This window comes from Aythya ferina, assembly GCF_964211825.1.
Source record: "Aythya ferina genome assembly, chromosome: 6".
Taxonomy (NCBI): domain Eukaryota; kingdom Metazoa; phylum Chordata; class Aves; order Anseriformes; family Anatidae; genus Aythya; species Aythya ferina.
The window spans coordinates 3,194,758-3,207,155 of NC_140303.1; the positions used below are offsets into that span (position 1 = coordinate 3,194,758).

At 45.1% G+C, this 12,398-nt stretch overlaps 1 long non-coding RNA gene across 1 annotated transcript in view; it reads left to right on the top strand.

Annotated features, from left to right (window-relative positions):
- Positions 1-12,398, top strand: part of LOC311439162 — a 33,955-nt gene that overhangs the window by 17,514 nt on the left and 4,043 nt on the right. The window contains exons 2-4 of the long non-coding RNA XR_014694562.1: positions 3,491-3,698; positions 4,377-4,599; positions 5,040-5,216. This is a non-coding gene — a long non-coding RNA (uncharacterized lncRNA). The remainder of the gene's footprint in view (positions 1-3,490; positions 3,699-4,376; positions 4,600-5,039; positions 5,217-12,398) is intronic.

Sequence of the window (12,398 nt, forward strand, 5' to 3'; positions counted from 1 at the left end):
GGAGCTTTGCTGTGCTAAAGCCTGTTTGATTATGGTTATTACAGAACAGTTTAAGCAGGGCATTATCCAAGAGGAATGCTTGTCTCTTGCACCAAAGCAGAGAAACACCAGTAAGAAAAAGGGAACAGACCAAGGAGACAGCAGGGTCCTTAGCGTCCTGCATACACAAACCCTAACCCAGGGGAAAAGGGGACCAGTGAGTGCCTCCCTGTATGAGAACAAAGAAGTGCAACCCTTTCTCTGACTTCTTTCTTTCGCTCACTTGCTCAAAAAATCTTCTCAAACCCTTGCAGCAGTTTTGGAAGAAGTGTTGCTGTAGTGTGATGTGATGTCAACTCCTGCAATTTAGGCATGGTGAGTGGAGGAAGAAAAGGGATGTGGTGGGAAGGGGAAAAAGCTGACAAAGATCAGAGCTAGGTACCACATCTGTCTGTCTGTCACTGAGGACTGCAGTGCTTCAGAGGAGAGAACCAGCTAGATCCATTCCCTGGCTGAGCACCTTTATTTATTTATTTATTTATTTATTTATTTATTTCCTCCCCAGTTAGTAGCTGCTCCACCCCTGCTGCTAACAGTGCCAGTTCCTGTGATGTGCTTGAGGCATGATGCTAGCAGTTAATCCATGGGCTATATAATTCCACCACATTAAATGTGCAGTAGTGTCTTATTTTGCCAACTGTGTGCAGGAGTTGGGGAGAGGAGAGGATGCTCATTGCAGCACTTGTAGCGCTGGTGTCCAGGCTTTTGAGACTGGTGAGGGAAACAGAAAGCAGAGAAATTCTGCAATTCTGCAGTATGGACCACAGGTCAGTTGGGTAGCACTGTTAACCCACTTATGCCACAAACAGGCACTCTGTGTTCTCAGAAGCAAAATATACTTCTAGGGAAACCATTGATTAGAATGGCAATTCCAAGTTAAAGCAGTTCTCTTGTCATTGCTAACTGTGAAAATAAGGCACACCCATTTTTTGGTTGGGGAATTAGTTCAAATAGCTGTCTTTTTTTTTTTTTTTTTTTTTTTTAGCTTTCAATTTGATTATCTCTAACTTCTTAAGAAAACATAAAAATTGTGACAATAACATCAGATGCATCAAGCCTTGTTTCCTTGTAGCTTGTCATAATTAGTAAGAAGTGCAGATAAAAAGGAAAACAATCACACCGTACCGTTTCATAATCTGTGTAGACCATTGCAGACAAATTCACAAGATAAATTGACATCCTGACTGCTTAAAATTCCCCGGCAGCCCTACTGCTTGCAGGTGACTTCTTCTTGTCAGTCTCAGAAGCCTCTAACATAGCATAGAAGTACCTGTGCTCTAAAACAGGTAAAACAAAAGACCTGCTTTTTATTCCTCCCCTGTATAAAATGTCACTAGAGGCAAAGAAGTTAAGCTTTGGAAAAATTTGGAAGGCAGTTGTCAGATTTGAGTCAGTGTGGCCAGAGCAGATACAAAACCATTGTATACATGCAATTTGGTCAGAATTCCCCTCTAAGGACAACAGTGTTGTGGGCTTCCAGCATAGTCACAGTCCTTCGATGAAGTGAGAGCAGAAAAACTGCTCAGATTACCCCGCAACCACCAGGCAGTTAGCTACATCCTCTTCAGCCTACTTTAACTCCTAGATTTCCTTATCCAGTTGAAATCTTTTATTACTTGTACTGTATGCAATGTACAAAAATTACAGTTGTAAGGTTACTAATATTATATCATAATGTTCAAAACTATTCTCAGTTAATAATATCAATATTCTCAAGCCTGGCTACTAGAAAACTACAACTCAGGTGCACCAGAACTGAGTCTTAAAAATGTTGAGACCTTAGCATACAAGCCTCATAAACACCCTCCTGATTTCTGTTTGTTCAGGATGCAGTGGGCTTCTGTGTTAAGCACTCTTTCCTCCCTGTAACTGGGACAATGTACAAGTCTGTACTTTAATCAAATGCAAGTTAAAATTCTCCCACTTTCACCTGACTTACAGCTGGTTCTGCAAGATGCTTGACAAATACTGCAAGACTCTGGCTAAATATTTTGGCAATGCTCCCAGTTGCTTCCAGCTGATAGATATGCATCAGACTTGGATGATATAAAGTACTAGAGGGTACTCTGAAAAAAGGTGCACTAGCAGGGCATGAATGAAGTAAGAAGAACAGAGTTTGTTCCTTTGTATGTTATTTTTGTTGTTCAGCTTTTTTGCCTAAACTGGTTATTGTGGTGGGGAGCAGTTGAGGCTGGAAGGGACATCTGGAGACCATCTAGTCCAACCTCCATTTGCAGAGCAGGGTCAGGTAGAGCATTTCGGATTGGAAAGCGAGTCTCGTGCACATGAGAAACCATGTGGTTTGAGTGATGAAGGAAAATGCACTTGGCTTTTCAGAAGTTTAGTTGCCTTGACTCAATTCAAAGTCAAGGAAGAGGAGCAAAGTGTGATGGGTTCGTAGGAAAGAGAATGTGTCTGCCTTTACTGACCAATTTTCAAGTATTTACTCTGAGTATATTTGTAGTGCCCTTGATCAAACACCTTTCTGTGTGTCCACCATTAAGGCTGGAAACAGATACAAAATTCCAGAAGTATTTTGCTGGGCTAAATGACATGGATATATGAGGTGTGTGTGTATATATAAATATAAATGAATGTCATGCTTGGGAAAGGTAGAAGATGGCAGATCTGCAAAAATTTTGGAACTTTTTCTTCAGGCAGACTTCTCTAATGACACATCTGTACAGCTGTGGGACACAGCAAGAAGCTCCCAACTTCAAGAAGTCAAATTTGCAAGTAGGCACTTCAGCTGCAGAGCAAGCACAACAAGTGAAGTGCAGATAAGAGGTGCATCAGAAACGGGGGGTCTAACACACCTTGGAGGCCGTGTACTTCTAGCTGCCACCACACTCTTGTTTGGTGGCTTCTACTACTTACTGTAGCAGAGGAGCAGGAAGGTGGAGGTGTACCAGTGACTGCAGGGAACGACTCTGAGCATGGGCTGTTGGTGGTGAGGAGACAAGGTTCCTGGCTAGCAAGAAATCTAAGTGTTTAAAAACTAAAATCGATTTGTAATTAGACTGAAAAAATAAATTCTTAACATCTTAGGTGAAGTAAATTCAGGAGAATGTTGATTATCTCCCTAGACATGGTTTTGTTGGATTTGATGTTAATTCGTATATTAAATACGAAATGTGTGGCTATGAAGAGTCAATGTAAATATTTACTGTCGCATTAAGAGTTATGGTGTGATGGCAAAGAAATGTTTGCACTATTCTCCCCATTAGTTTTATCATAGTTGATGTGTTTCCCCAAACATTTTGCTTTGAACAAAACAATACTGATCTTTTTCATGAAAAAATATTTTAGCATTTTTCCAGGCAGGTGACACATGGGGTGGCAACCAGGCTGACCTCGTTCCTTCCAGCAATCTCTAAACTGTTTGCAGGAGGTGTCCCTGGCTGTTGGCACCACCCGGCTGACACAGCTTTACTTCTTTGCTCTCTCCAAGGTCTTGCCCACTTCCCAGGCAGCCTCTGGGCTGGCTCGCATCTGCATGTATCCTAGAATCATAGAACATCCCGAGTTGGAAGGGACCCAAAAGGATCATCGAGTCCAACTCCTGGCGCCACATGGGCCTACCCAACATTTTAGACCAATTTTAGATCCTGCCAAGGGAGGGCCAGCTCTCTGCTGTGAAGCAGCCGCTGCAGGAAAAGGTACAGGCAAAGCTGGTTCCTGCTTTCCTGCTGCTTGGTGGTGGGTTTAATCATTTTCCACTTCTGTGAAGAGGCAAAGCCTTTCCTACTGCTTCGCCTGTCTGTGTGTGGTGGAATAAACATCTGTTGGGCCAGCTCTAATTTGCAAGCAAGGGCAATTACCCATGGCACAGGTGTGTTATCCTCTGAAAGATTTTATTCCTCGCAAATGTGGACATATCTGCAAATAATTTGAGGTACTGCCATTTTATAGCCTTACACCCTGTGGAGGATAATTACTACGCTTTTTTTTTTTTTTTTTTTTTTTTTTCTTTTCCTCACCTTACTGTATCTTTGTTTTATTCACCAGAGGAAAACTCCCACTTATGCCCCTCCCATTTGCCACATTAAAACTCTCTTTGAAGTGGGAATACAAGTCACAATAAGTTTATTGTTAAAGCAAATTAGCAGTGAATGAGAACACAGTGTATGTTTATGAGCCAATACATTTTGGAGAATGAGCCATTAAATTCCAGTAGTTTGGCTCCCGTCTTTGTGGTTCACAGCTGGCTTCTGTGAGGGTTCGATAAGAATCAGTGGAAGAATGAACTGACCATCTCCTGCAAACAAAACGCTTTTTTCTGACCTTTCTGTCTGCGAAATACAGAACCTTTTGGGATCTGTTTCCTTTCATTGCAGGCTGCATCTGCAGATGATTGGAAACATACCTGCAAGTCCCAGGTTGTTCAGATCCTAAGTCTTGGAAGTTCAGTTCTGCACCAAACCCTTTGAAGTTCATTCCCATCTCTGCAAACGACTGATGGAAATGGCTGAGCATCTGAAACTTGTTAAGAACCCAATACAAGGACCCCCGTTTAACTTAGTGGCGTTTGGATCAGGCCCTCGCAGTGAACTCTCCTAAGTAAGGGACATCCATTTCCCAGCTCAGTTTTGCCCTATTTTTGACCAGTAGCAATCTGAAGTGGTCAGACAAAATCTGCTGGGATTTTTCTTTCCCTGCATTCATTTCAATAGCTTTTAAATGACAACCTGACGTAAAGTGATGTTTGAAACAAGGCAAGATTAACAAGGAATTTGTGGGCTTCAAAATGCCATAGAAAATTGAGGTCCTGAAAATTTGGGCTGGACTCCAGCACTTATCCAGCCATTTTCTAGGTTCTGAGCCTCATTCTGTTCCTGAATACACTAGCAAGTTTGGGTGGGGACCAGGGTAAACAGGGAATGCAATTGCTTGATCTGTGCCTTCTGGCCAGGCTTCCCTTATTTTGGGATGACTTCAGGTTGTGCTGTTGGTGCATAGTGCTCAGCAGAGCTCGATATGGGAAAATCTCCTTACCACAGGGCATTCCTGAGAGGCACTGAGTGGTTGTGGACGTTCCTGTGTTGCCTGTCTTCCCCATGATCTCTGCAGAGAAGCAAATTCTCCCTGCCTGCTCTATCTGGCTCAGGACTGAGTGTGCTTGGGGTGCGCTGCCCTGGCTTAGCCAGCTGGTGAGCATAAAGTGATGCCAGGACCTGGTGAGCGTGGAATTGTCTCAAAAAGGCCTTGTGTCTGTTTGCAATGAAAGTCGTAGAGCTTAGGAAAAATTGTCAGCTTTAAACAGCCCATGGAAAGAAAAGTGGTAGAGCTGACAGAGAAGCTGCAGAGCTGGTGCATCTCCTCTGGGGGTTCAGTCTCTGGGAACCCTGCTCACTCTCTGCTTGTGCACCTCTCGTGGTGTGGCCCTTCCACGCAAGATGGGAAATCCCTGGCTCTGCCTGCCAGATCTCTGGGTGGTATGACAGAGCAGCTTCCTAATGTTAAACAGTTCTTCCTGAGGTGGCATCTTGGAGATGATGTGAACGTGGAGTCCCCTTAAAACGATACAGCATATTCACTTGTCAGAATAGACGAATACATTGATCTTGGCTGAAAAAAACACCTTCACGCTTCAATGTCTGACAAAAACGTACCTTCTGAGGTAGAAGATTGACCCACTGAGGCCCATGCTGAAGTTAACCCCTAGAGATAACAACACGAGTCTTCCTTGGGCTTGGGAAGCGTCAGCCCACGTGGTGTGTTTTTTCCCTGCAGGGTCCCGTAGCCCAGCTCTGGGGCACCCTGGAGGCCAAGAGCCCAAGGCCTGGGATGAGGGGCTGGGCACTGGGAGCTTCCCTTGGCCTGTGAGAGGCCCCTGGGGCTGTGGGAGCCCATGGCAGCCAGCAGGCACTGCTGCAGCCCTCAGGCTGCTCTAGTTAGCACAGGGGTTGAAAGCCATGCAGTGAAACGCTTTGTGCTCTAGGAGCTGAAGTGCTAAATGCCATTTGGGAGCACAAGGCCAAGTAAAGCATTAACGCTGGAGTTAAGACAAATTCAGGAATAACTAATATTGTTGACTTTGTTTGCACAAAATGTCACTTTCCTTCAGCTTTTATTCTCTCCCCTAAGAACAAGTTTAAGGGCAAACACAAATATTAGTCATCTTTCTCCTATTAATTATTGTTAAAGATTTAAGGGATCATAGACTTTGAAGTTAATGCCCCATTCAATGTGGGAAAAGGCAAAACTGTGCATCCCCAGTGGTGGTGTTCTTTCTGGCTGGCTGGTTGATCACAGCCCAACTGTCCTGCCTTGCAACACCAGAGCACACCATACCCGCAGTCACTGTGGGATGCAGCAGGCTTCAGGGGAAGAGAGGAGTGCATGGACGTGTGTGCACCACACATGTGTGCACATGATCCTCAACACAGCGGTGAATGAATGTGCCAGGGGACCTGCTTCTTCAATGCTTCAAAGTTAATCCATTGATTAACTTTGAAATAAAATTTTGGTGTCCTCTGAACATGGGCAGCTTCAATGGCCTGCTCTTCTCCAAAAGCCACTGTCTCCAAATGGCACTGTGGGGCTTCTGGATGCACATGTGTCAGTTCCAGATCTGATTTGTTTGCTCTACAAAAGCAAAAATATATTTGTTGACCCCCTGTGCTCTTACTTGGGTCAAGATGGCCAGAATTCTTCCTCTCTTAGGAATCTGATCTGTTGTCTGCATGACTGCCCTTCTTCAGCCTTACACAGGAATTACAAAGGATGGAGTCTGGTCTGGTGTTTAGGGCTGTTACAGGGGATGCAAATAGGAAAAAAGGAACCAAACCTGCCAGTTAGATCTTAGGAAGGTTTGAAGAGTAGAACTGTTTTTGTGAACTTATGTTCATTAGACAGTATTGAATACAATATTCACTATACAACCATGGAAAGACAGACAACTTGCCTAAAGGTTTCATTTGCCCCAGAATGTAATTTTGGAGCAATCAAAGTCAACTGTTAATTTGAATAACATCTGATGAATAGTTTTGGCTATAAGAGTTGAAGTATGTCACATCACATCCATATAGCTATACCTGTATTTAAATGAAGCACATTGCACTTCCCAAAGCATTTCAAATTGGGGCATTTGTAATGTAGACCTGGGCACTTCTTCTGCAGGGATAGTTCAAACTCAAAATCTCAAATTTATGACTTAATACTTTTCAGTTCTGTCTGGAGAAAAGGGAAGACAATATTTTGGAAGAGTTATGTCCTTATTTATTTTTTAATAAGCTTAGGTGATATTGGTGAAAGGGTTAAATAATCATAAACATTTTTTTGTATCAAGAGACTCTAAGACTCTAAGGTCTGCTCCCATTTATTACAACATTTAATTTGTTAATATTTCTACTTGGCCACTGAACCCAAAAATTCGTTGTTTCCACAGCTCTAGTTGTAATAAAAGCCAGGGAAATAGTGGCTAGCAGAAGGCTTTGCACCCATGTTGCTGGCTTGCCAGGGGAAAGCCCGGAAAGCCCTGCACTCCAGGGCACTCTGGGGTGTTGGGCTCTGCACCTGGCCTAGGCTCCCTTCCCTTCTCATAATATTCAAGTGAGGGGACTGCCTTTGTAGCCTGCTCCCTCTTTTCTGTACATGGGAGTCCCTGATGCAAGCCCTTCCCTTTACTGAAAAAATCTTAAACGTTTCTTGGCATAGGTTGAATTGGTAGCTGTGGTCCTGTTGTGCACTGCAGTGTTTGTACGAGTGAAGCAGCACTTCTCATTCCTTTCTGAACTCATCTGCCTCTTCTGTGACACTGGCAGGCTTGGAATGGCTGCTGGTTGCGACAGGTGAAAGCCATGAATACAGAGGGACTGGAGGAAAATTGCTTTGCAATCTGCCATCCGCCCTGCAAGCCAGGAGGGAGATGGTGCCGTGCCAGCACGCCCTCCGTGCCTACTGCTGAAAGGCAGAGGGGAGCTGGGCTTTAGCACGTTTCAAAGCCGAGATCTTTAAGCAAATGAGCAAGCATCCCGGAGGCAGCACCGGGCGTGCAGCGGGGACCATCAGTCGGCAGGTTGGGGCAACGCTGCCGAGGGCCGCGTGGCAGGGGCAGGTGGGCCGTGCAGCAGGGGAGTGGCAGCATGTGCTCGGCGGTAATGAGACACCTACTGGAGCTCTGCACGCTCCTTAAAGGCCTTTTGGGCGGAAAATCGTTACGTTTACCCTCGTTCTTCGCAAGTGAAAAAGCAAACCGGGATCTTCCCTGCTGGACTGATTTGTGGGCTTCCTAGGAGACCTTTGGAGCCGTGCAAGTCATGTTGCTTGCAGGATGGAGGTGCTGAGAGGCAGACAGCTACTGCAAGCGATGCCCAAACCGGAGAGCCTTGTGCACAGAGGGGGTAGGGTTCATTGTGAAGGGCTGTTATTTGACTTGACAGTCAGGGCTGGGCTTTTCCAAGCACTCTCCCTCTATCTGTGCACACTTAAAAGCACTTTCACTGCACATGCAGAAGAGAGCTAATGTGCCAGGGACAGAAGCACACAATGGAGAGCACCTCTTAGAAATTTGGCCCCCAAAACTAGGCTTTTATTTTTAAGCAGCTTAAGTATCCAGTGTGCTGAGCTCTTCCCACCAGGCTGGCTGTAGGATTAGCAGTGAAGGGGTAGGCTGTGAGCCAGTCAGGCTGTGTTTAAACGTGCTTTCCTTAGACCACCTGAAAGCTCTCAGATTCCTTGGTGGCAGTAGCATGCAGGCTGTGGAAAGAGGCTCTGTGCTGGAGAAAAAGCAGCCCAGTGTGCTCCCTGGCTTATGATGCATGTGGGCAGCAGGGAGGGGAGGTGCCTTTTTCATCTCATGCTGCTGCCAATCCCTTATGGACGCTCATTGTTTCCTTCCAAGGAGACACCCACTTTCCCTATGTTTTGAAGCCCCATTGCTCTCCTGCTCTGGTACTTTACCTGCACTGCCATTGCATTAACACAGCACAGATCTACAGCCTGCTCAGTCCCAGCAGCTGGAGAATTTGAGTGGAAGTCCTGCCCCCTGCCTCGGGAGAGCTGGTCCTCACTGGCAGAGCGCTAGGGGCTCCCTGCTGGCTTACCTGGGCTTTGCTGATTCCTGGCAGAGCAGGAAGCAGCCCTGCAGTCCCAGCTGCCATGACTCCTCCTGTGACCTACCTACCAAGAAGGACAGGGAAGAGAGAGGAAAAAAATAGAAAGTTAGAAGAAGTGTGCTGTTTGGGGGGATCTGGGGATGTCCTGTCACTTACTGTAGCTCGGACTAAGTGTAGCATCCTCTGTAGTACCAGAGCCAAGAGGCAGCAAGAGAAATGGATAATCTTGTGCCTGGTGTGGTAGGGGGAGGGGAAAACGTCTTTTAAAGTGTAATAACACCTAGGTTTTATTATCCTGCCCAGCTCAGGCTTGACAATTCTTCCGATAGCCCAAATACTATAAATTTAGTTGAAGATAACAGAACAGATGGGAAAAACATATGGTTTGTAGGTAGTGTGTGGTGGTTGATATTTGTGGTACATTAGGGGAATTTATTTTATTCTCTCTCTTTTCCTGTGTAACTTTTTTGATACTTTCTGGAGTTCTTTCTGCCTTTAGGTGAGCTTAGCATTTTGCAAATGTCTGACAACTCAGCCTCGTTCAACCAAATTGTCTTTTGCTTTATAAATCTCCCTTACAGCTGGAGAGTTTGCTGCCTGTGTCTCATTATCCTCAAGCTCCTGTTTGAGCCAGTAGAAACTGGATCACAGCATTCTATTGTTTATTCCAGGTGTCCCGTTAATAAATATGTAGAGCTCAAGTGGCCAAATGGCACTGAGATGAGACTTCCCATTGCATGGCTTTGCCCGTCACTGTGTCGGGCGTGAGGAGATGCAGCATGTGCAGGAGCATGCCCAGGCTGGGGAGCAGCACGGTGCTGGGGCTGGCTGGGCAGTGGCCACCTCCCTGCTCCTGCTGGCCTTACCCTGCTGCAGCGTGGCTCCTCTAGCAAAGTTTGGTGCTGCCAGCAGCCCCAGCTGCTTCCCTTTTGGGGTGGTTTTGAGAAAACTATGGTGCTGGAAAACCTTCAGAGTATTAAACCCCTGATTTACCTGCCAATCTCCTCCCCACCAAACTCGTGTGTTATGCCAGAGCTAGATAGGATACTTGGATTTTTTGTGATACGGAATGCAGGGAAGCCAGACTGTGTTTAAAGCACAAATATACAAACCCTTCAGGTATTTGCTTAGGGAGATGTGAGAAAAGAAGCGTAAGAATACAAGACATGGTTAGAGCACAGACGTACCGTTAAAGGAAAGAGACTTTATACAGAAGTACAGGAGATGATACATTTGTTTGTAACCGTAAGACACTTGAGAAGAACCCTCTTTTTCTTTGGAAAGAACATTTGACCACAGATCTTTCCATGTGGCCATAGTTTGAAGAGAAGGAGTATATATTCGCTGTGGTAAATAGGGACAGGATATTAATAATAGGAGCCAGCTTCTGATAAAAGATGAAATCAAGCATGAACCGGACTGAGTCCCTGAGCCCCACCCAACTGGGAGGTCTGAGATGGGCTGCTGACTTGCTGGCGTCCCATCCTGTGTTGTGAATGTATTCTTCTGATGCAGGGTTGTTGTGCTGGGACCAAAGCTCCTGGATATGTGCAAGGCTTTGTCTTCAGCTGCTTGACCATGGTTCATCATCTGCAGACCTACCTTCCTGCATGTCCAGAAACTGCAAGTCTTGTCTTCTTCTCACCTTCAATACCAAAACTGCATGCAGTAGTATTCTCAGTGCATTGCTGACCTAATGTGTCCTGCTTTGGTAAATTTATCTGAAAACTGTTTGTAGGCTTTTGACTTCAGCTTGAGCTAGGGCTGTTCCATATTATCTCAGGCTCCTCAAATCATCCTCATGGTGCACGATCTTTGGCTAGAAATGTGGAGTACGGAAACATCCACGAGTGAATGCTACAGATATTTTCTGTTTTGTAAACATGATAAATATATTGCCATGTAGGGTAGATGGCATGAAGTGCATGTAACCAAGCTTATCCCAATGGGAAAGCCAAGTGTGATGGGGAGCCTGCTGCCAGAAGAAGCAATGTTCAGGGAATCTAGCTCAGAAGAGTTTGGGTTGATGTCTGTGCTGGGGAGATACCAAAGAGCTTTACTTCTACCCAAACTGGAAAACCAAGCTGAAGATTACTTCTTCATCTGTGTCTATAAAAATGCTCTGCAAATTAATGGAAACCAAGTATGCAGTCTTGGAAAGCATTTTGCATTCCCATAATGAGGTTGTGCATGATGCAAAGATCTGATCCAGACGATCCAGGCAGCAGGATCAGCTCCGTGCTCCCATTGACAATGATGGGTTTGGGATTTGGTTTGTGGAATTGACTGGGACAAGCTCACTGACATGGATGTGTATTTCAGGAGCAGTGGTCAGGTTCCAGCTGGCAGAAGGTCACTTGCTGTGAGCTGCTGCTGAAAGCACAGCTCAAAGGCACAGGGAAACAGTAGAAGGATTTTCTTGGCAATGCAACTGGGGACGACCAGAATTTTAAGACCGATCAGCCTGTGCGCATCGTAATAGTGAAGATCCTTAACTCTGGCATCTCCCCCTTGAGGCCAGACTTTAAAATTACAAAATTCTGAGGATCAAAAGAAACTGTTGAAAATAGCACCAACAGCCCAGAGCTGTGGGCACTGGCGGAAGAGCTTTTGACTGCTGTGGAAACCAGGTAACCTTTCCGTCCTGTTTGCCTGGGTAGCCCAGGAAGCCAGGGAGTCACACTGGGGAGAAGGGAGCTCTTCACTTGTGTCCGTTGACACCAGTGTAAGCAAAGCAGAAATGAGATCCGGAACTTGGCAAGGTGAAGGCTAACTAACAGGCCTGACATTACTGGCAGAGGGAGCATGTTGTGATGTGTTGCTTGCTCCATCTGTGAAGGCCCACAGAGAGATGCTGCAAGTGGGCAGGATTGCTGTACCTGGGGAGCTCTGCAGATTGGTCTGGGTTTTTTGTTTTTTTTTTTTGTTTGTCTGGAGAACGTTTCTGCTCCAGCACAGTCTTTGTGAAACTGGAATTGGTTTGCCAAGTGACTTTTCACACCTAGAGCACATTTTTAGGAAGGGAATGCTCTGTGGGTCAGAAGTTTATTTATTTATTTTTTAATGTTTTTTTTTTTTTTTCAAGTGGTAATTGAGTTTCTGATGGTATTTTATGTATATATTCCACCTTAGAAATGTTTCTCTTGGAAGGAAGAAGGATGTAGAACTATGCATTTAGTCTTTAGGCAAGGTGTTTTTTCACCTGTAATTGTGTCTTTTATTCTTAAACTTACATTATAATTAAAAATGTATGACAAGCTTTTGCATTCCTAAACTAATCCATTTAATGTGATCAGTTGA